Source organism: Giraffa tippelskirchi, chromosome 4 (genome assembly GCF_054371585.1).
Source record: "Giraffa tippelskirchi isolate mGirTip1 chromosome 4, T2T-mGirTip1v1.2.pri, whole genome shotgun sequence".
NCBI lineage: Eukaryota > Metazoa > Chordata > Mammalia > Artiodactyla > Giraffidae > Giraffa > Giraffa tippelskirchi.
The window spans coordinates 76,477,993-76,499,736 of record NC_137278.1 but is presented as its reverse complement, the minus strand read 5'-3'; the positions used below and the strand labels follow the sequence as shown (position 1 = coordinate 76,499,736).

Here is a 21,744-nt window from a genome sequence, read left to right as displayed (position 1 = left end):
CATTATCAGGTCCCCAATGAGCCCTTTAGCCATTTGAATAGTTACTGTATCCCATCTGTGTTCTCCATATGAAACAGTCCTACTGCCTTCAACTAGTTCCCAGATAATGGGGTCCACCCTCTCTCACTATTCTGAGCCCCCTTCCTTTGGACATGCCTCACCCCCTCTTCAGGCAGGGCCCCAGAGAAGGGAACATTTCTCCCTCATGGTCTGAGCAGCAGGACTGCTACTCTCCCTACGAGGTTGCTGCAGTTGTATCACACCGGTGACTCATGTGGAGCAAGAAGTCAACTGAAACTGCAGGCCTTTCTTTTTCATATGGTCTGCTGATGGTGGTGAGTCACCCATCTCCCACCTTGTACTAAGAATTCAGATCAAGACTTCTTTTCTTTGTTTATTTGCTTTAAACCTAAATAGATACCTGTTAAATTTTATCTCCCTGTTAAATTTTGTGATTTGCCTTTTAGATTGCTGAGATCTTTTTGTAGCCTCAGTTCTGATCACAAACACTTACTATGTGCTTACTATGTGTTGGGTGCTAAGTAAAATAAGAACACTGCCTTCAGGGAGTTTATATTTTAGTTTGAGAAAGAGAAATGAATGACTAGGTGATTCCAATACAGTAGTGGAAGTCTTAAAGAGGAAGAAAGAGGAGAATGCACTGGAACCGCCAAAGGTTCAAAGGCATAACATGGAATGGACCATGTGGGGAACGATAGGCAGTTTGATCTCAGCACAGAATTCAAGGTGGGGAACACAGTGACTAGAGAAGCAGCACAGCCAGGATGTCGAGAACCTCCAAGGCCACGTGAAGGAACCTACACATTCTTCTGCAGCCAAGGGGATGCCACCGAGGGGTTATTTTAAGCAACAAGGTCAAGTGAACATGTTCACTGAACTGTTTTTATTGCTGAGAGGGCAATATTAGAAGCAAAGAGACCAGCTGAACAACTGCTGCAGTAGTGGAGGAGAGAAAGGATGAAGTAAGGAAGAGAAAGGGAGAAGATGTATTTTACCTGCTGCCAAAGAGCTGAAAAACTGATGGGAGGATAGAAACAACTACTAAAACTGCAAAATGCTTAGTGCCTTAAAATCATTAGGGAAGGGCTGGTAACTGTTGAGTATTAATGTGCCAGGCACTATAAAATATCACATACCCATTTTTTAATGCTATGAATAATAATTACATTTAGAATTCGTGGCTCAGATAGTAAAAAATCTGCCTGGAATGTGGGAGACCCAGGTTCAATTGCGGGTCGGGAAGACCCCCTGGAGAAGGAAATGGCAACCTGCTATATAGAGTATTCTCTCCTGGAGAATTCCATGGACAGAGGAGTCTGATGGGCTACAGTCTGTGGGGTCACAAAGAGTTGGACACAACTGAATCTCTGTCTTCTTAGAGTTGACACTTGTTGAGTATTAGTCTAAGCACTTTAATAGGTACTAACTCATTTAATGAAGTAGGCACTATTATGATTCCTCAGTATTTTACAGACGAGGAAACAGAGGTTAAGTTACTTGCCCACGGTCACACAAGAAATAGTAGGTAAAGGAAATACAAAAGCCGTAAGAATGACCAAAAGGAATGCAATGTACATTTACTTTTTATTCAGTTCAGTTCAGTCGCTCAGTCATGTCCGACTCTTTGCGACCCCATGAATTGCAGCACGCCAGGCCTCCCTGTCCATCACCAACTCTCAGAGTCTACTCAAACCCATGTCCATTGAGTCGGTGATGCCATCCAACCATCTCATCCTCTGTCGTCCCCTTCTCCTCCTGCCCCCAATCCTACCCAGCATTAGGGTCTTTTCCAATGAGTTAACTCTTCGCATGAGGTGGCCAAAGTATTGGAGTTTCAGCTTCAACATCAGTCCTTCCAATGAGCACCCAGGACTGATCTCTTTTAGGATGGATTGATTGGATCTCCTTGCAGTCCAAGGGACTCTCAAGAGTCTTCTCCAACACCACAGTTCAAAAGCATCAATTCTGCGGCACTCAGCTTTCTTCACCGTCTAACTCTCACATCCATACATGACCACTGGAAAAACCATAGCCTTGACTAGACAGACTTTTGTTGGCAAAGTAATGTCTCTGCTTTTAAATATATTATCTAGGTTGGCCATAACCTTCCTTCCAAGGAGTAAGCATCTTTTAATTTCATGGCTGCAATCACCATCACCAGTGATTTTGGAGCCCCCAAAAATAGTCTGACACTGTTTCCACTGTTTCCCCATCTATTTCCCATGAAGTGATGGGATCAGATGCCATGATCTTAGTTTTCTGAACGTTGAGCTTTAAGCCAACTTTTTCACTCTCCTCTTTCACTTTCATCAAGAGGCTCTTTAGTTTTTCTTCACTTTCTGCCATAAGGGTGGTGTCATCTGCGTATCTGAGGTTATTGATATTTCTCCCAGCAATCTTGGTTCCAGCTTGTGTTTCTTCCAGCCCAGCGTTTCTCATGATGTACTCTGCATATAAGTTAAATAAGCAGGGTGACAATATACAGCCTTGACGTACTCCTTTTCCTATTTGGAACCAGTCTGTTGTTCCATGTCCAGTTCTAACTGTTGCTTCCTGACTTGCATACAGGTTTCTCAAGAGACAGGTCAGATGGTCTTGTATTCCCATCTCTTTCAGAATTTTCCACAGTTTATTGTGATCCACACAGTCAAAGGCTTTGGCATAGTCAATAAAGCAGAAATAGATGTTTTTCTGGAACTCTCTTGCTTTTTTGATGATCCAGCAGATATTGGCAATTTGATCTCTGGTTCCTCTGCCTTTTCTAAATCCAGCTTGAACATCTGGAAGTTCATGGTTCACGTATTGCTGAAGCCTGGCTTGGAGAATTTTGAGCATTACTTTACTAGCATGTGAGATGAATGCAATTGTGTAGTAGTTTGAGCATTCTTTGGCATTGCCTTTCTTTGGGATTGGAACGAAAACTGACCTTTTCCAGTCCTGTGGCCACTGCTGAGTTTTCCAAATTTGCTGGCATATCGAGTGCAGCACTTTCACAGCATCACCTTTGAGGATTTAAAATAGCTCAACTGGAATTCCATCACCTCCACTAGCTTTGTTCTATTAGAAGAAGTAAAAAAAAAAAAAAAAAAAAAAAGGCGGTGGGGGAGCTTTCAGGAGGGAACATAATTTAAGATGGGCACTGAGGCTGCCCCGAGGTGCCTGCCTGGAAGAGGAAAGGGCAGTTGCTGGGGTGGGAGAGCATGGAGAGAGGCAGGCAGATGCTTCACTTAATTAACCTATCAACAGAGGAGCAGCGGGGGGAGGTTCCGTCAGAGTCACAAGCTAGGAAACTATCAGATGACATTCATGTAGGTGCTTTCTCCAAACTGCTGGTTAGAAATACTCTTTGTTCTGCAGAAAGACCCAATGAGGGGTCCTAAAGCGGAGTTTCTCAAACTTGAGTGAGCATCAGAACCACCTGGAGGGCTTGTTAAACCACAGAGCACTGCTTGGGCCTCACCCCCAAAGTTTCTGATCCAGGGTGGTTGGGGTGGGTATCAGGAATCTGTATTTCCAACAAGCTCCCAGGTGATGATGCTGCTGCTTCCAGGTACTTCGAAAACCACTGCCTTCAGGTGATGGCTCTTAACCAGAAGTTATTAAAACCACACATGCCTCGATCCCATCTTTGTAGACTCCGATTTGGTTGGTTTGGAATTAGCCAACAGGTAATTCCGCTCTGTCCCCCAGCAGAGGACCGCACTCCTAAGCTATGACTTTCATAGGGGTTCACAGGGTTTGGGGGGTGGGTAGATATGGGCTGCAGTTCCAAAGAGCACAGCTGATTCCAGCCCAGTACTTCACCACAGTGAAGAACTAGAAAATTCACCACCCGCACTTTCTGTTATCAATAAAAACATCAAAGGAAGGGAAATCCCCAAGTATTCAAAAGAATGAATAAGCTCTAGAAAGGTCCCTCACAGGCAGGCTGTGAGGCATGCTCTGTTCCAGGTCCTAGTCCACCAGGCTCCTCTGTCCATGGAATTCTCCAGGCAAGAATACTGGAGCAGGTTGCTATTTCCTCCTCCAGAGGATCTTCCCGACCCAGGGATGGGACACATGTCTCTTGCGTTTCCTGCATTGGCAGGCGGATTCTTTACCACTTTCATGCTGCACCTGGGAAGCCTCTAGGGTGCAGCAGGAAATTAGAAAGACCAGGCTTGGCTCTCATGGAGCTCCCCTTTAAATGGGGACCACAGAACACCCTCTCCGCCTGTGCCAGAATGAGGGGGCCTCTGGGTGGAACAGGAGGTTGGGATTAGAAATACAAGCAGCAATGTTGCTTTCCTCTCTAGAGCTGTGGTTTCTCAGCCTGGGAAGTATATTAAATTTATCTGGAGAGCATTAGAAAAACACTTATGTCAGGGGACACTTGACCACATCTCTAGGGTGAGCCTGGTTTCAAGGTGACCCAAGTGATGCCACTGTGCAGCTGGGGTCACAGTTACTGCTTCATGGACACAAAAAAACTCAAGTTAGTACTTTGATGGCACTTAGTTCTTCAGTCTGAGGTCTGACAACCCCCTTTTCTAGAAGACAACTTTTCTACTTGCAATTTCAATTTTGCTGGCTTTGGGGTGTCTCTTTTCTATCTTTCTTGGAAAGCCAAGTGTTCCAGGGAAAAAATTAAGTGCCTCCCCTTTAATGGCCCCATCTGATTTTTCACTAATTAGATGATTTTTGTAAACTCTTGTTAATTGGAGTTTTTTCCAGCCCTACTCGTTTGGAATAGCTGGATTTTCCCAACAGTGTAGTCACTTTAGTCACCCAAGTATGTGTCACCCAAGTATGTGGATTCTAAACATCCAATATGATTTCAGTTTTGAAAAGAACTTCTTTTTTTTCTTCTTTAGACCAAATATATTTCTAACCTTCACAGGAATGGCTGAATGGCTGGATTCACTTGGAAAGACAATCCTTCCTGCTGTGCTGTGTCCTGGTTCAATGGAGAAATAATTCCCAAGTTTGGAATTCAAGAACCAACCAAAAATCAAAACAATGTGACAAGCTGGTATCAGTTGCCAACATTTTATTTGGTAAAGAAAGGATGTTAAAAAAATCTACCAGCTGTCATTATTCCATGAAAAAAAGGCTATCTGAACAACAAAAAAGTCACAGACTTCCAAGGTTATCATAAAGGACGCTTCTTGAGAGAAATGTGGTTTTAAGAAATATTTGCTTAGTTGTCATCCTGCTGTAGTTTTATGTTGAAAATATCACCAGGGAGCAGCATTAGCAAACTGCAGCCTTGGAGAAGGTGATGGAAGTTTCCTGAGGTTGATCCATCTGGAGAGCAAGCCCAACCTGAACAGAGGTTTCCTAGAGAGGAACGGGGAGCCTCTGCCGATACCTCAGGATGGCAAGCAGAGTGTCCATGAGAAGGAGCACAGTGCTCCATTCACACAATTCCCTCTGGGAGTCTCAGATATGCTATTTTAGCAGTTTTGGTTCTTTGGCAAATTGCAGATTTCAGCGTTATGTCTGAAACTTGATTGCTAAATTAACTGGATTTCAAAGCTGCCATTCCCCAACCAACCAAGGTAGGGCGCTGACATCAATCCAGGCTGTGAATAGAGGATTTAAAAGCAGCACTACCTAGAGCGGAAATAGAACCAGAGATCAAATTGCCAACATCCACTGGATCATAAAAAAGCAAGGGAATTAAAAAAACCATTTACTTATGCTTCATTGACTATGCTGCTGTTCAGTCACTTCAGTCATGTCCGACTCTGTGCGACCCCATAGACGGCAGCCCACCAGGCTCCCCTGTCCCTGGGATTCTCCAGGCAAGAGTACTGGAGTGGGTTGTCATTGCCTTCTCCATCATTGACTATACTAAAGCCTTTGGCTGTGTGGATCACAATAAACTGCAGAAGATTTTTCAAGAGATGAGAATACCAGACTGCCTTACCTGTTTCCTGAGAAACCTGTGTACAGGACAAGAGGCAACAGTTAGAACCAGACATGGAACAATCGATTGGTTCAAAATTGGGAAAGGAGTACGTCAAGGCCGAATATCGTCACCCTGCTTATTGAACTTGTATGCAGAGTGAGTGAAGTGAAGTGAAAGTTGCTCAGTCGTGTTCAACTCTTTGTGACCCCATGGACTATACAGTCCATGGAATTCTCCAGGCCAGAATACTAGAGTGGGTAGCCTTTCCCTTCCCTAGGGGATCTTCCCAACCCAGGCATCAAACCCAGGTCTCCTGCATTGCAGGCGGATTCTTTACCAACTGAGCTATCAGGGACATCACATGAAGTGCTAGGCTGGATGTCTCACAAGCTGGAATCAAGATTGCCACAAGAAATATCAACAACCTCAGATATGCAGATGATACCACTCCAATGGCATAAAGTGAAGAGGAACTAAAGAGCCTCTTGATGAAGGTGAAAGAGGAGAGTGAAAAAGCTGCCTTAAAGCTTAACATTCAAAAAACAAAGATCATGGCATCCGGTCCCATCACTTCATGGCGAATAGATGGGGAAACAATGGAAACAGTGACAGATTTTATTTTCTTGGGCTCCAAAATCACTGCAGATGGTGACTGCGGCCACGAAATTAAGAGAGTCCTTGGAAGAAAAGCTATGACAAATCTAGACAGCGTATTAAAAAGCAGAGACATCACTTTGCTGACAAAGGTCTATCTAGTCAAAGCTATGGTTTTTCCAGTAGTCATGTATGGATGTGAGAGTTGGACCATAAAGAAGGCTGAATGCCGTAGAATTGATGTTTTCTAACTGTGGTGCTGGAGAAGACTCTTGAGAGTTCCTTGGACAGCAAGGAGATCAAACTAGTCAATCCTCAAGGAAATCAACTCTGAATATTCACCAGAAGGACTGGTGCTGAAGCTGAAGCTCCAATACTTTGGCCACCTGATGCAAAAAGCTGACTTACTGGAAAAGACCCTGATGCTAGGATGATTGAGGGCAAGAGGAGAAGGGGAGGACAGAGGATGTGATCGTTGGACAGCATCACTGACTCAATGGACATGAGTTTGAGCAAACTCAGGAAGATAGTGTAGGACAGGGAAGCCTGGCGTGCTGCAGTTCATGTAGCACAAAGAATGGGACACAACTTAGTGACTGAACAACAACAACAATCTAGAGCAAGGTCAGCATCCTATTTCCCAAATCCTGCTTTATTATTTAGGGAAGTCTATCTCCTCGCTAGAGGAGTAGCACAGCCTGAAAGGGCAGGCCTGCTGGTCATTTATTTCTGATTTTCTGAGCTACTGGTAAAGGTTTGTTTAAAAAAAAAACCATAATCTGAAAAGATTCATGCTAATCTAAACAGCTTTAATAAAAACATTCTGAAAAACAATGTGGGTGATATCATTACCACATAATTATGGACACAGTGGAGTTTCACCTAAGAGCATTTAATTCAGCTAAATTTAACTCTTAAGTACTCAGCAAACAGAGAGAAAGAGAGAGATTGAAAAATAACAATTAAAAGAGAGGGCAGTTTCATCTGACATTCCAGTCACTGAGCACATCCCCAGAAGAGTGGTTGTGCTGTTACCTCAGACCAGTGAGTCTCAAACTTTGGGGCACTCACCTCCAGAGCTCCTGATTAGTAGCTCTGGGACAGCCCATCCCCCCATCCCCCAATCACAATCTAACAAATTCTGGGCGATGCTGCTGCTACTGCTGATGATGCAGGGACCACACTTTAAGAACTGCTACCTCAGACCATCTGAGATCATCCGTGCTTCTCACAGCATAAACATCTTGCTGTGTTGAATGTGTATAATTCCAGTGTTTAAGGGTATTTGTTTTTGTACACCATGGCCGCTAATCATATGCCAACCCCTTCATCTAGTGCTCAACCTAAGAGTTCCTGAATATTATACAGTTCCTGGCCTTCATTGTTACTGTCCCAAACTAAGATAGCCTCAATGCTTTGTGCTGAGCTGGCCAAAATCAAAAGGGCCAGAGGGAGTAAGGGTAAGGGTCCAAAGTGACCGAGTTTTCTTGGCCCCAGCTGAGATGGTTATAGGAGAAGCTAAAGCCCCAGTAATCACAGCAGCAGTCAGAATCCATAAAGGGGGAAGTAAGTCACTGGGGATACCACATAAATGACAATGATATTGATTATGCCACTATGCTGGTCACTTGCCACTGAGCCGCAGAAGAAGGTTCTTCATTCTGCGTGACCTTTCACATGCTGTTCCCTCTGCCTTGAATGAATGAATGAATGAACAAATGAATGAATTTCTCTTTCATATACTGTAACAGTTCTGAATGCTCTGATACCATTTGGTCAAAAAAAGTTTGTAGAAATGTCCCCTATTCCCTCTGCCCCCAGAATCTCCACCCTCCTTAAAAAAGTAGAGCGAGAAAATACGAAGCAGATTTTACTTATAAGGCATCATGAGATGGCCAGCTTTTTCTGTTTCAAAGAACTGAAGCTCTGGTCAGAGAGATCTGTAATCAGATCCAACAAAAGTTCTTATCTGGAACAGTTGATAAACAGGTTCTAAAAATAATCACAGATGATAACTTGTACACTCTGTGAATGTTAATGTCCTGTTACGAAACTTCTCAGTTAAAAAAAAAATTATATTTGGAGAGAGAAGGAAACCATAGGAACTACAACAACAACAGTTCAACAACAAAAAATCAACTGATTTAATAAATCTTGGCTGCTGCTTATCAAAGGGAAATTCCATTCTTCTATTTAATCCTTTGCCACTCCCAGTAAACAGCAGTTCTGACCTGAGGGGCCCTTCCAGTTACAAACATGGGGAATGACCTGGTGGAAGGGTTTGGGGACTAACTTTGTCTAGAGAAACAGTACTAGTTGTTTCTTTCTTGCCTGTTTTTGTTTCCAGGTCTCCAAACCCCTCATGCCTGACCCCTCATGTGGCCCCCGACACAAAGTATTTCCTGACTTTGTATTTCCTCACTCCTTACTTCTTTAAGAAGGATGGAATGGCATCACTGACTCGATGGACATGAGTATGAGCAAGCTCCCGGAGTTGGTGAAGGACAGGGAAGCTTGGTGTGCTGCAGTTCATGGGGTCAGACGCAACTGAGTGGCTGAACTGCCTGACTGACACACACCCCTTTGAAAACACTCCCCACTTCCCTTGCCCCAGCATATTCTAGAAGCATATTTTAAGCACAGAATTCCTTATCTGCTGTTGAGGAAGGAGGATGTGCTTCTGAGAATACTATTTGAAGACTCTCAGTCAACCCACAAAAGAAGAAGAGTCCCTGTGGTTTGGGAGACAGGGAGTCAGAAGCGCTCTGAAGGAATTGGGGTCGGCTAAAAATGAGCTCATCAGGCACTGGGTGGGGCCAGCAGTTTTTACTTCTTGTCTCCACCCACCATCCCATCCCTGGCTCTGCCCAACACTGGGAGGAAGTCAGGAAATACTTGCGGATCAACACATGACAACCCAAAGACACAAACATAAAATTACCTCTAAGCCTACACTGCTTTGGGTTCTTTGTCAGCGAATTGCTCCTAAGGACAAGATTGGGAAATCAGAAACTTCCTTATCACACCCTCAGTTGAGTTCAGTCGCTCCATCGTGTCCAACTCTTTGCGACCCCATTGACTGCAGCACCCCCATTTATTTTAATCTTTTCCCCCACAAAGGACCTCAGGGTTCTCTTCCACCCTTAGGCAATGAGGTACAGTGCCCAACCAACTTAAGAGGCTTGGCAGCTGTCTGAGAAGATTCCCTTAAATAACTGGGGCTTACCTCTGCTGTCTCACCTGTAATGAAAGACTAGGACCATGAGTCAGTCCCTTGCCAGCACTACAGTTTACCGTTCTGGGAGAAACAGGCTCTAAGATTGAAGAGGTTCCTGGCACCAATGGGTTACATCAGCTCCTCTGGAAATGATGCTGCAAGGTACAGTTGACAGCTGGCAAATCCAACAGTCTGGTTGGACTGGGAATTCAATTTAAGGTGAAGTGTGGTAATTAAATAAGGTAAAGGGAGAAATTATGTAAATTCTGCTGGATGGGCAATAGAGGTGAGTATGGGAGTAAGCATACTTGGCCATGGGACCAGCAGAAGCTCTGTCTTCTATTATGGATGAGGTGACCATTCATTTCTTTGTTCCTACCATCAATTTTACTTCCTCACAGCTCTTCTTCTTCCAGTGTTGGATTTTTTCTTTTCATGGCATTCTAACAAATTTTTTCATGTGGCCTTCACTTGAATCCTCTGAGGGTATTTTGCCTACTTTACAGCTGAGGAACTAAGAGGTTTCAAAACAAAGTGATGAAAGTGATTTCTGCTTTAGCCCATGAAAGTGTAATGGCTACAGAAATTGCCCTTTGCCATAAACAACTAGAAAACTAGACAAATGTATGTATGAAATTATTGTTTTTAAGCATCAGACATGAGAAGTATATTTTCCTGAGAGAAGGAAACAAACAAGGTAAGCCTTACAGTTGCCCTGGACTACTACGTAGAGACAACCCCAGCACAGAGAGGGGAACCCAGAGCTCAGAGATCCTGCTGAGCCAAAACAGCTGGGTATTCATATGAAAAAATAAAACAGAGAATTTCGACCTCAGCTCATGACATACACGAAAATTAGCTCAGAGCGGATCATGGATCTAAATGTAAAACCTTAAATATCAAACTTAAAAAGAAAACCTGAGCGAACACTGCTGTGACCTTGGAGAGGCAAAAACTTTTTGACTAGGGCACAAAAAGCATAAAACACAGAGAAAACATGGAGAAATCTGACTTCATCAAAATTAAAAAGAGTCGTTTTTCAAAAGACATTGTTAAGTAAAAAGACAAGCAACAGATAGAAGGTCTTTAACAAATATTTGTCTGTATAAAGTACTTATATTCAGAACAAAGAACCAACTCAATAATAAGAAAACACAAGTAAAAAAAAAGACACGTATGAGATATTTGAACAGAGACTTTACCAAAAAAGATACATGCATGGCAAGTACAGTACATGAAAGGATGCTCAGTATAACTGGTCACTGTTGTTGTTTAGCCACTGAGTCATGTCCTACTCTTTGTGACTCTGCCTACTGTGTGAGCCTGCCAGGCTCCTCTGTCCATGGGATTTCCCAGGCAAGAATACTGGAGGAGGTTGCCATTTCCTTTTCCAGGAGATCATCCTGACCCAAGGATCAAAATCATATCTCCTTCACTGGCAGATGAGTTCTTCACTGAGCCATCAGGGAAGCCCAACTGGTCATTAGGGAAATGCAAATTAAAATCATAATGAGACAGCATTACACATCTACCAGATGGCTAAAATTAACAAGAGGGACAATACCAAGTTTAGACAGGAATGCAGAACAACTGGACCTCTATCATACATTGCTAGTGGGAATGCAAAGTGGTAAACAGTTTGGCAGTTTCTTATTACTTAAACAATCCTTATTACATAATATAGTAATCCCTTTCCCAGGTTTTACTTAAGAGGGATAAAAACATATGGCCACACAAATACTTCTATGCTCAGAGCTGCTTTTTTCTCTGGCTGTGCTGGGTCTTCGTTGCTGCGTGTCAGTTTTCTCTAGTTGTGAGCAGAGGCTACTCTTTTTGCAGGGCTCAGCCTTGAGCAGTTGCAGCACGTGGGATCAGCAGTTGTGGTGCACATAGCAGTGCTTAGGTAAATATCCAAAGGAACTGAGAGCATCAGTTCAGTTCAGTTCAGTTCAGTTCAGTTCAGGCACTCAGCCGAGTCCGACTCTTTGCGACCGCATGAACCGCAGCACGCCGGGCCTCCCTATCCATCACTAACTCCCTAAGTCCACCCAAACCCATGCCCACAGAGTCGGTGATACCATCCAGCCATCTCATCCTCTGTCGTCCCCTTCTTCTCCTGCCCTCAATCTTTTCCACCATCAGGGTCTTTTCCAATGAGTCAGCTCTTCACATCAGGTGGCCAAAGTATTGGAGTTTCAGCTTCAACATCAGTCCTTCCAATGAACACCCAGGACTGATCTCCTTTAGGATGGACTGGTTGGATCTCCTTGCAGTCCAAGGGACTCTCAAGAGTCTTCTCCAATACCACAGCTCAAAAGCATCAATTCTGCGGCACTCAACTTTTTTTATATTCCAACTCACATCCATACATGACCACTGGAAAAACCATAGCCTTGACTAGATGGACTTTTGTTGACAAATTAATGTCTCTGCTTTTTATGCTGTCTAGGTTGGTCATAACTTTCCTTCCAAGAAGTAAGCGTCTTTTAATTTCATGGCTGCAATCACCATCTGCAGTGATTCTGGAGCCCAGAAAAATAAAGTCAGCCACTATTTCCACTGTCTCCCCATCTATTTGCCATGAAGCGATGGGACCAGATGCCATGATCTCAGTTTTCTGAATGTTGAGCTTTAAGCCAACCTTTTCACTCTCCTCTTTCACTTTCATCAAGAGGCTCTTTAGTTCTTCTTCACTTTCTGCCATAAGGGTGGTGTCATCTGCATGTCTGAGGTTATTGATATCTCTCCCAGCAATCTTGATTCCAGCTTGTGCTTCCTCCAGCCCAGCGTTTCTCATGATGTACTCTGCATATAAGTTAAATAAGCAGGGTGACAATATACAGCCTTGACATACTCCTTTTCCTATTTGGAACCAGTCTGTTGTTCCATGTCCAGTTCTAACTGTTGCTTCCTGACCTGCATACAGGTTTCTCAAGAGGCAGGTCAGATGGTCTGGTACTCCCATTGCTTTCAGAATTTTCCACAGTTCATTGTGATCCACACAGTCAAAGGCTTTGGCATAGTCAATGAAGCAGAAATAGATGTTTTTCTGGAACTCTCTTGCTTTTTCAATGATCCAGCGGATGTTGGCAATTTGATCTCTGGTTCCTCTGCCTTTTCTAAAACCAGCTTGAACATCTGGAAGTTCACGGTTCACGTATTGCTGAAGCCTGGCTTGGAGAACTTTGAGCATTACTTTACTAGCGTGTGAGATGAGTGCAATTGTGTGGTAGTTTGAGCATTCTTTGGCATTGCCTTTCTTTGGGATTGGAATGAAAACTGACCTTTTCCAGTCCTGTGGCCACTGCTGAGTTTTCCACATTTGCTGACATACTGAGTGCAGCACTTTCACAGCAACATCTTTTAGGATTTGAAATAGCTCAACTGGAATTCCATCCCCTCCACTAGCTTTGTTTGTAGTGATGCTTCCTAAGGCCCACTTGACTTCACATTCCAGGATGTCTGGCTCTAGGTGAGTGATCACACCATCGTGATTATCTGGGTCGTGAAGATCTTTTTTGTACAGTTTCTCTGTGTATTCTTGCCACCTCTTCTTAATATCTTCTGCTTCTGTTAGGTCCACACCATTTCTGTCCTTTATTGAGCCCATCTTTGCATGAAATGTTCCCTTGGTATCTCTAATTTTCTTGAGGAGATCTATAGTCTTTCCCATTCTATTGTTTTCCTCTATTTCTTTGCATTAATCGTTGAGGAAGGCTTTCTTATCTCTCCTTGCTATTCTTTGGAACTCTGCATTCAAATGGGTATATTTTTCCTTTTCTCCTTTGCTTTTCGCTTCTCTTCTTCTCACAGCTATTTGTAAGGCCTCCTCAGACAGCCTTTTTTTTTTTTTTTGCATTTCTGAGAGCATATGTACCTACAAAACCTGTCCACGAATCTTCACAGCAGCCTTATTCATAACAGCCAAAAAGTGTAAATAGTCGAAAAGTCCATCAACTGATGAAACAAAACATGGTATATCTAACAATGGAATATCGTTCAGTCATAAAAAAAGATTCATGCTACAACATGGGTGAACCTTGAAAACCTTAAGTGAAAGAATCCAGACACAAAAGTTGGATTATGTTGTTTGATTCCACTTACATGAAATACCTAGGATAAACTTGCAAAAACATCTTGCTTAACTAATTTAACTGAACACAGGTAACTGGACTTCCTTGGTGGCTCAGATGGTAAAGAATCTGCCTGCAGGAGACCTGGGTTCAGTCCCTGGGTTGGGAAGATCCCCTGGAGAAGGTAATGGCTACCTACTTCAGTATTCTTGCCTGGGAAATCCCATGGACAGAGGAGCCTAGCAGGCTACAGTTCATTGGGTCGCAAACTAGTTTCAGATTATCCATGAAGAGGCGGGCTAGAGTGGGGCAAGACAGGAACACAGGGAAAACCAAAATCACAGATGTTCTGAGACCCCAGTTGCCCAGTGGAATGGTATTTTACTTCTGGGGTGGAAATGTGAGTACAAAGGTTTCATAACATGATTCTGTTATGATCCAGACACTTGGCCCAACTCTCAATACTACTGACTTTGGTCACAGAAATGGGCAGTGGGCCAGGATACAGGAAAGCTTGACTTTTTCACTACCAGCTATGTGACCTTGGGCAAGTCACTTAATTGCTACAGTTTCCACTCTACCTACTGATGATCTCTAAACTCTAAAAATTCTAAGTATTGTGGGCTAGCAAAGTCAGCACCAGGCTTGGAATTAACAAAGGGTCAACACCACATGAAACTAGCAATCTACTAACACATTCTGTATTATTGCGACTTCCGAAAGGTAGCTAGGAATCATCTGCTCATTTGAGGAGCTCACTGTTCCCTGGGAAAGAGACTTTTGGCAAAAGCAACCATTCAGATGACAGTCCCAGTGTTTTGGAGAAAAGCAGCTAATTTATTGACAACAAAGCCCCTTTTTTTTTTTTTTTGGAAATTTCATAGCTGCAGATCCACAAAGTCCCCAGAAGACTAAAAATATGTTCTCGATTCCCTTTTATCTCCCACCCAGAGCTGAGAGAATAGCACCAACTGTGTCATATTAAACACATCTGCATCCAACACTGATGAAAGTGCATGACCGCGAGAACAGATAAGAGTTGTTTTCAATTTGTTCAGATGGGATTGGTTAAATTTAACCTAATTAGACAAAATAATCAAAGCAGGTGTTTGTAAGTTGCCAATGTTTTTATTCTCTATAATTGTTTGGCTGTATTTCCCAGGAACTTAGGTAAAGGAAGTTAAAAATGTTGTAAAAACCACTGACCTTATATATATATATATATATTCTTGTCACACATATATTATTTATCTTCTGCTGCTGCTGCTGCTGCTAAGTCGCTTCAGTCGTGTCCGACTCTGAGCGACCCCATAGACGGCAGCCCACCAGGCTCCGCCGTCCCTGGGATTCTCCAGGCAAGAATACTGGAGTGGGTTATTTATCTTCAAGGCAGTACAAATACAAGGCATTGCTGAATATTTCTCACAGATTTTACCATTTAAACACCATCAACATCTAAGCTGGTTTTTGGGAGAGCTTATATTACTGAACTTCCATGATATAAATACAAGCAGTAAAAAATGAGAGTTTGTCTTCTAATTGCCTTATGGTGGTGGTGGTTTAGTTGCTAAGTCGTGTCCGACTCTTGCGATCCCGTGGACTGTAGCCTGTCAGGCTCCTCTCTCCATGGGATTCTCCAGGCAAGAATACTGGAGTGGGTTACCATTTCCTTCTCCGGGGGATCTTCCCGACCCAGGAATTGAACCTGGGTGTCCTGCATTGCAGGCAGATGATTTACCAACTGAGCTATGAGGGAAGCCCTTCTAATCTTATACTGACCTACAAAGCACACTAACTTGGTATTCAGGCTATTTAGGGATCCTGACTTCACATGCACTGGTCACGTTTATGGCATTTAGAAGAAAAATAATAACAATAATACAAGTTGCATTCCAGTTAAAACAAAATGTTTATCGCACTTGGCAGATTGATGAGATCTGAACTATAAATGCCAAGTAACAAAGAAACCACAAAATGCAGTCACCAGCAGCCTGGTACTGGGCAGTCTTTTGTGCAGTGGCCGTAGGTCCACTTTCAAAGGGAAAAAGGGCAGGTGGCTTCCCAGGAGTGTCAAGCTTTCTCTTTCTAGTAAGCAGTCCTGGGTACGCTCTCATATTATTCGACACACCCTGGAGATGGGGGACAACAGTGCAGACAAGAAAGTCCCCATAAAAGCATTTGATTTGGAAGCTACTGGAAAGGGGATTCCTCTCTGAGGCCTGGGGGTTCTGCAGGAGGGGAAGACTCCTGGGAAGCTGAATCAACAGAAGTTCTAAAGCATCTCTTCCTGAGACAGGGAGTGGGTTTCCTGACTCAGGCTTGAGTGTGCTGTGGGGCCAGGAAGGGTCGTGGCTGGAGAGCTCAGGCGTGCTCCTACTATACACGTGACATCGGGCGGTTCTCCTACTATACACGTGACATCGGGCGGTTCTCTCTGTACCTCAGTTTCCTCATGTCTAAAATGAAGGGTCAGGCTTCCCTGATGGCTCAGTGGTAAAGAAATCTGCCTGCCAATGCAGGTGACACAGGTTCGATCCCTGATCTGGGAAGATCTCACATCCTGTGGAGCAACTAAGCTTGTGTGCCACAACTACTGAGCCAGTGCTCCAGAGCCCAGGAACTACAACTAACTGAGCCCGAGTGCTGCAACTACTGAAGCCCGTGCACCCTAGAGTCTGTGCTCTGCAACAAGAGAAGCTGCTGCAACGAGAAGCCCTCATACTGGAATTAGAGATAGACCCCACTCGCCACAACTAGAGAAAAGACTGCACAGCCAAAAATAAATAAATAAAATTAAAAAAAATAATAATAAAAAATTAAAATAATATAAAATGAAGGACCACTAGTACCTCTTATTAACGCACACAAAATGCTTGGCACCGAGTTTGTCATGGAGTTAACTGTTCAATACAGGTAGACCATAATTATTATGACCTCTATAAGGGAGATGATACTGCAAATAATGTTTCCTGAAAATGAGAATATAATAGGAATCCTGTATACATTTCAGGGGTAGGAAAACAGCCTTGTAAGATCACTTACATGATGTGGGCAAGATGGACAAAACCTCCTTACACCTAAAATATTTTTTGGAAACTGTTATGATGTCATTTCTTTATTTCTTTGGGATTAACTAATCCTCTTCAAGATTCATATTTTAATATGTGACACATATAGATAATTATGAAAGAAATACCAGGTTATATAAAATTAGTAAAATGGAGACTAGGAAAGGAAAAGCCCACACATAAACCCACCAAGAGAACTTAAACTGAGAGTCAGTGCAAATAGGTAAGATATTTGTTTAAACACTTGGTAAAAGAAAATGTTCAATTCAGTAGCTGTGAAAAACATAAATTTAAGGGGTGTGGGCATAAGAGAGAAATAGAAAATCCACGTCTCAGAATAAAGGGGGCAAATATTTAGTCAACTCTCAGATAGTATTTCAGTAAATAGATATTTCAATGGAAAATTTCCAACCTGAGAGCAAATAATTTAAGATGGGTTTAAAATGAGAATGAAAGCTCTCCATTTCCCTGTCCCTGCCCAGGCCTGTAACCCAGCCTCTGAGTTCTTGCAGCAGTTTGGCTCTTTCTTCCTCCCTCCCCTCAACTCCAACTGGAGACTATAATTTTCTTTCTAGCAGGAAACTGATATATACTAATGATGACAGCTGGATTCAGAAGAGGAAAAAGAATACAGGGGACAGAGAGTCCTTGTGGGTTTAAATCACTTTAAAACTCAAAACAAAACCCCCAGATTTGGAATTTTTAAAACCTAGTTAATGGCTAAGGAAACCTCAAATGATTGGGAAGTACTAAGATAAAAGTTTGAATTACACAAAACACATCATTATCTTAAGCTGTTCTAATCATCTTCTCTGCCTTTCCCCTTCACTGGTTTTCTCATTGTTTATGCCCCCAGCCCTTCAATATAGTTCTAAGACATTTCAGAGGTAGAAATAGCCTGCCAAGGTCAGTTACAGAATAGTGTTTGAGAGGAGATGGGCAGATCCTCCTCCATCCAAAAAAGTTTCCCAGAAACTGGTGTTGCTTCATTTCTTTTGTAATAATTAACATCCTTTAAGATTCATATCTACAAATAGTTACTGTTGAAATACATGTATACACACACATAACAGAATTATGTTATGTAAAATTAGTAAAATGGAAAATAGGAGGAAGAAATTCCCTTAAATTGCACTATTTTTAGCATAGTGTTGCCATTAATTCTAGTCCTCCACTTCCAATCCCCTTTCTCCCAAACCCTCAATAATGCCTATCACAATGCCCCGACACTCCATGAAAGCATTTTCAGTTACATTCTTTTTCCGTGACAAAGGCACTCGGCTCCATAAGAAATCTAAATATCCTATAAGGATGTGGGCACAGAAAACATCACTTTATCTTAAAAACCATGTGATGTTATTCTCTGTCTTATATCCTCCAATAATCTCCTTTGTCTACAGGGTCAAATTCAAGCTCCTTAGGCTTCCCTGGTAGCGCCAGGGGTAAAGAACCTGCCTGCCAATGCAGGAGATGTAAGAGACACAGCTTTGACCCCTGGTTTGGGAAGAAGCCCTGGAGGAGAGCACGGCAACGACTCTAAGAAGAATCCCATGGACAGAGGAGCCTGGTGGGCTACAGTCCATAGGGTCACAAAGAGTCATACATGACTGAAGCGACTTAGCATGCATGCAGACTTTGGCCCATGAAGCTCTCCTTGACTGAGATCCTGCCTTCCAGGCTCACTTCTAGTCACATCTTCCTGTCCTTGAACCCAACACTTCAATCACACTGTCCTAGTTCTTTGACAGCTAGCTCTTTGACGTGAGCCTCTGTGGCTTCAGACATGTTCCTTCCTCTGTCTCTAACACCCACCTATACTTTGACCACCTGGTGAATTTCTACATATCCTCAAAACTCTGCTCCTCCTCTACGAGCCACCTCCCCCTCTATGAAGCCTTTGCTGTTCTACCTTTTATTCTTTAGTGCTTCACATGTATCCCATATACATTTCATTTATAGCATCTCAATCCCTTTTTGGGGCTATTTACAAATCTCAAACATACCATGTGCCTCTCCAGATGTAGTTACTTGTCTGATGTTAGCATGTCATGTCTGATAAATGAAAAAAATCAATGAACAAGATGGCCATTCTCTGGATCAGTAAGAGGGGCAGGAGCACCCCTAATCCAGTGGATTTCAAAGTGGATTCCTGACATTCTATGCCAGGTATGCTTCAGTGTTTTCCTAGGAAAGCAGGCATTTCTTCTTTCTTGAAAATGTTTAAGAACATGAGGAGAACTGTAAATGTGAAGAATTGACCATAACTCTGCCAGGCTGCAGGGAATTGGATTAGCTGCATGGTTTCCAGCCAGTGATAATGATAATGATGGTAATAATATTAATGGTAGCTAATATTTATTGAGTGCTTATTCTGTGCCATGCAAAGGACATTCTAAGATATAGACTCTATTACATATCCATTTACAATTGAGGAAAAAGTGTCTCAAGGAGGTTAAATGACTTGCCTAAGGTCACAAAAACTAAGAAATGGCAGACCTGGGATTCAAACCTAGGGATCAAGCTTTACAGCCCTTGGGGTACACTCCCTACTCTGAGTTTGGTGAGCTTTGGATGTAGACAGATGTATATTTACAAACATATACGTATGATATAAACATTTGATTTCAATTTGGAAAATGAATTTACATCTGACTGAGGCATGAGTTTAAATAAGATTTGTACCTTTTTCTCTTTTTTTAATTTATTTTTGGCTGCGCTGGGTCTTCATTGTTGGGCGGGGGCTTTCTCTTGTTGTGGTGAACAGGGGCTACTTTCCAGCTGTGGTGTGTAGGCTTCTCACTGCGTTGGCTTCTCTTGCTGCAGAGCATGGGCTCTAGAGTGTGCAGGCTTCAGCAGCTGTGGCCCGGGGGCTCAGAGTTACAGCTCTTGGACTTAGTTGCCCCAAAGCATGTGCAGTCTACCTGGACCAGGGATTGAACCCTTGTCTCCTGCATTGGCTAGCAGATTTTTACTCAATGAACCACCAGGGAAGTCCTAAGATTTGTATCTTGATGACAACTGTTACTATTATAAAAACTGAAAAATTTTGATTTCAATTAATCAGTTAGTAACAAATACATTTGGGGACTTCCCTGGTGGTCCAGTGGTGAAAAATCTACCTTGCAATGCAGGGGATGTGGGTTCAATTCCCGGATGGGGAAACTAAAGTCTCACGTGCCACAGAGCAACTAAGCCCGTTGGCTACAACTAGACAGTCTGTGTGCCACAACTAAGACCAGACACAGCCAAATAAATAAATTAATTTAAAAAAATCGATTTAATGCACACCTACTGCTTGCTTAGCTGGGGGACACAGAACCTACCATGATCCATTCTTTCAAGGCATTTACAATGTAAACCTGTCACAATGATACTTTGAAATCACATTGAAATCTACACATCCATGTGAGTGCTCACCTTGCTTGGTGTAGCTACTGCTCAAACTGCCTTTGGAAATAATTAAGCACTAAGAATCGATTTAATTATTTTAAGCTCACAGTTTATTTTTATTCTCAACAGTGCTATCTACCTTGGCCACCATTTTATTTGAGATTTATTATTCTTGCTATTTAGTTGCTAAGTCATGTCCTGTTCTTTACGACCTCATGGACTGTGGCATGCCAGGCTCCTCTGTCCATGGGGTTCTCCAGGCAAGAATACTGGAGTGAGTTGTCATTTCTTTCTCCAGGGGATCTTCTACGACTAGGGATGAAATCAGAGTCTTCTACATTGGCAGGTGGATTCTTTACCACTGAACTACCAGGGAAACCCTTATCTGATACTTGGTTAATTCTAAAAATTTAATTCATCCTCAAAGGAGGAAAATTTGCTACTGTTATTTGTGTGGATGTAGTATATAGATACATACATTCATATAGAAAGACACATACATATATATTCTGTGGTTTATGAGGGCAATTCCCAAAGGACTGGAAAAAACATCAGTGCTTGTCCAACAGGAATATATGAGCCATACATGTAAATTCTAATTTTCTAATAGCTATATTCTGAAAAGGACAGCATCACTGACTCAATGGACATGAGTTTGAGCAAACTCCAGTGAAGGACAGAGAAGCCTGGTGTGCTGCAGTCCATGGGGTCACAAAGAGTTGGACATGACTTAATGACTGAACAACAAAGAAAAGTAAAAAGAAATAGATGAAATTAACTTTATTAATACTTTTTATTTAAACTAATATATCAAAAATATTATCATTCCAATATGTAATCAATATAAACATTATTGAGAAATTAAACCTTTTTTTTTCATACCAAGTCTTTGAAATTCAGTGTGTATTTTATTCTTATAGAACAGTTCAACTTGGATCAACCACATCTCAACAGTTCAAGAGCCGCATGTGGCTAGTAACTGCCATACTAGAGAGGGCAGGATGAAATATTTAGAGCTATGGCTGTCATACCAAAAAAAAAAGTAAAAGTGACCCATCCCCTACACATCTTACTCTGCAAAGTAATGACTCTAAGAGGTATAATACACTGATGCAAGTGAAATGCTGTTGAGTGATAACAGCTTGTGAGCACACTTAATTGGGGGTATAAACACTAAATAATGTCAGAGTTTGTGGAAAGGATGATTCCAAAAGGCCAAAGTCATCTTCATGACTCATCAGTAAAGGACAGGCAACTGGAGAAGAGAGAAGGGTATTTTACAGTTTTCAAAGGTTAACCCTTTCAGACAAAAAATAGTGGTACTAATACACCGGAAAAACTTAGTTCAACAAATGAAAGATCAGAGTCGATCACACAACTATGATATGAGCCCAGTGAATGGACTTGTAAGTAGTGAGCAACTCTATCATGGACGAGGCCCTTTAAAACATTAAGCAGAGAAGTACTACTAAGCTACATTAAATTTGG

The 21,744-nt window shown here is 42.4% G+C and overlaps 1 protein-coding gene across 5 annotated transcripts in view; it reads right to left on the bottom strand.

Annotated features, from left to right (window-relative positions):
- THADA (THADA armadillo repeat containing) overlaps positions 1–21,744 on the bottom strand; it is a 327,764-nt gene that overhangs the window by 56,053 nt on the left and 249,967 nt on the right. The window lies entirely within an intron of this gene.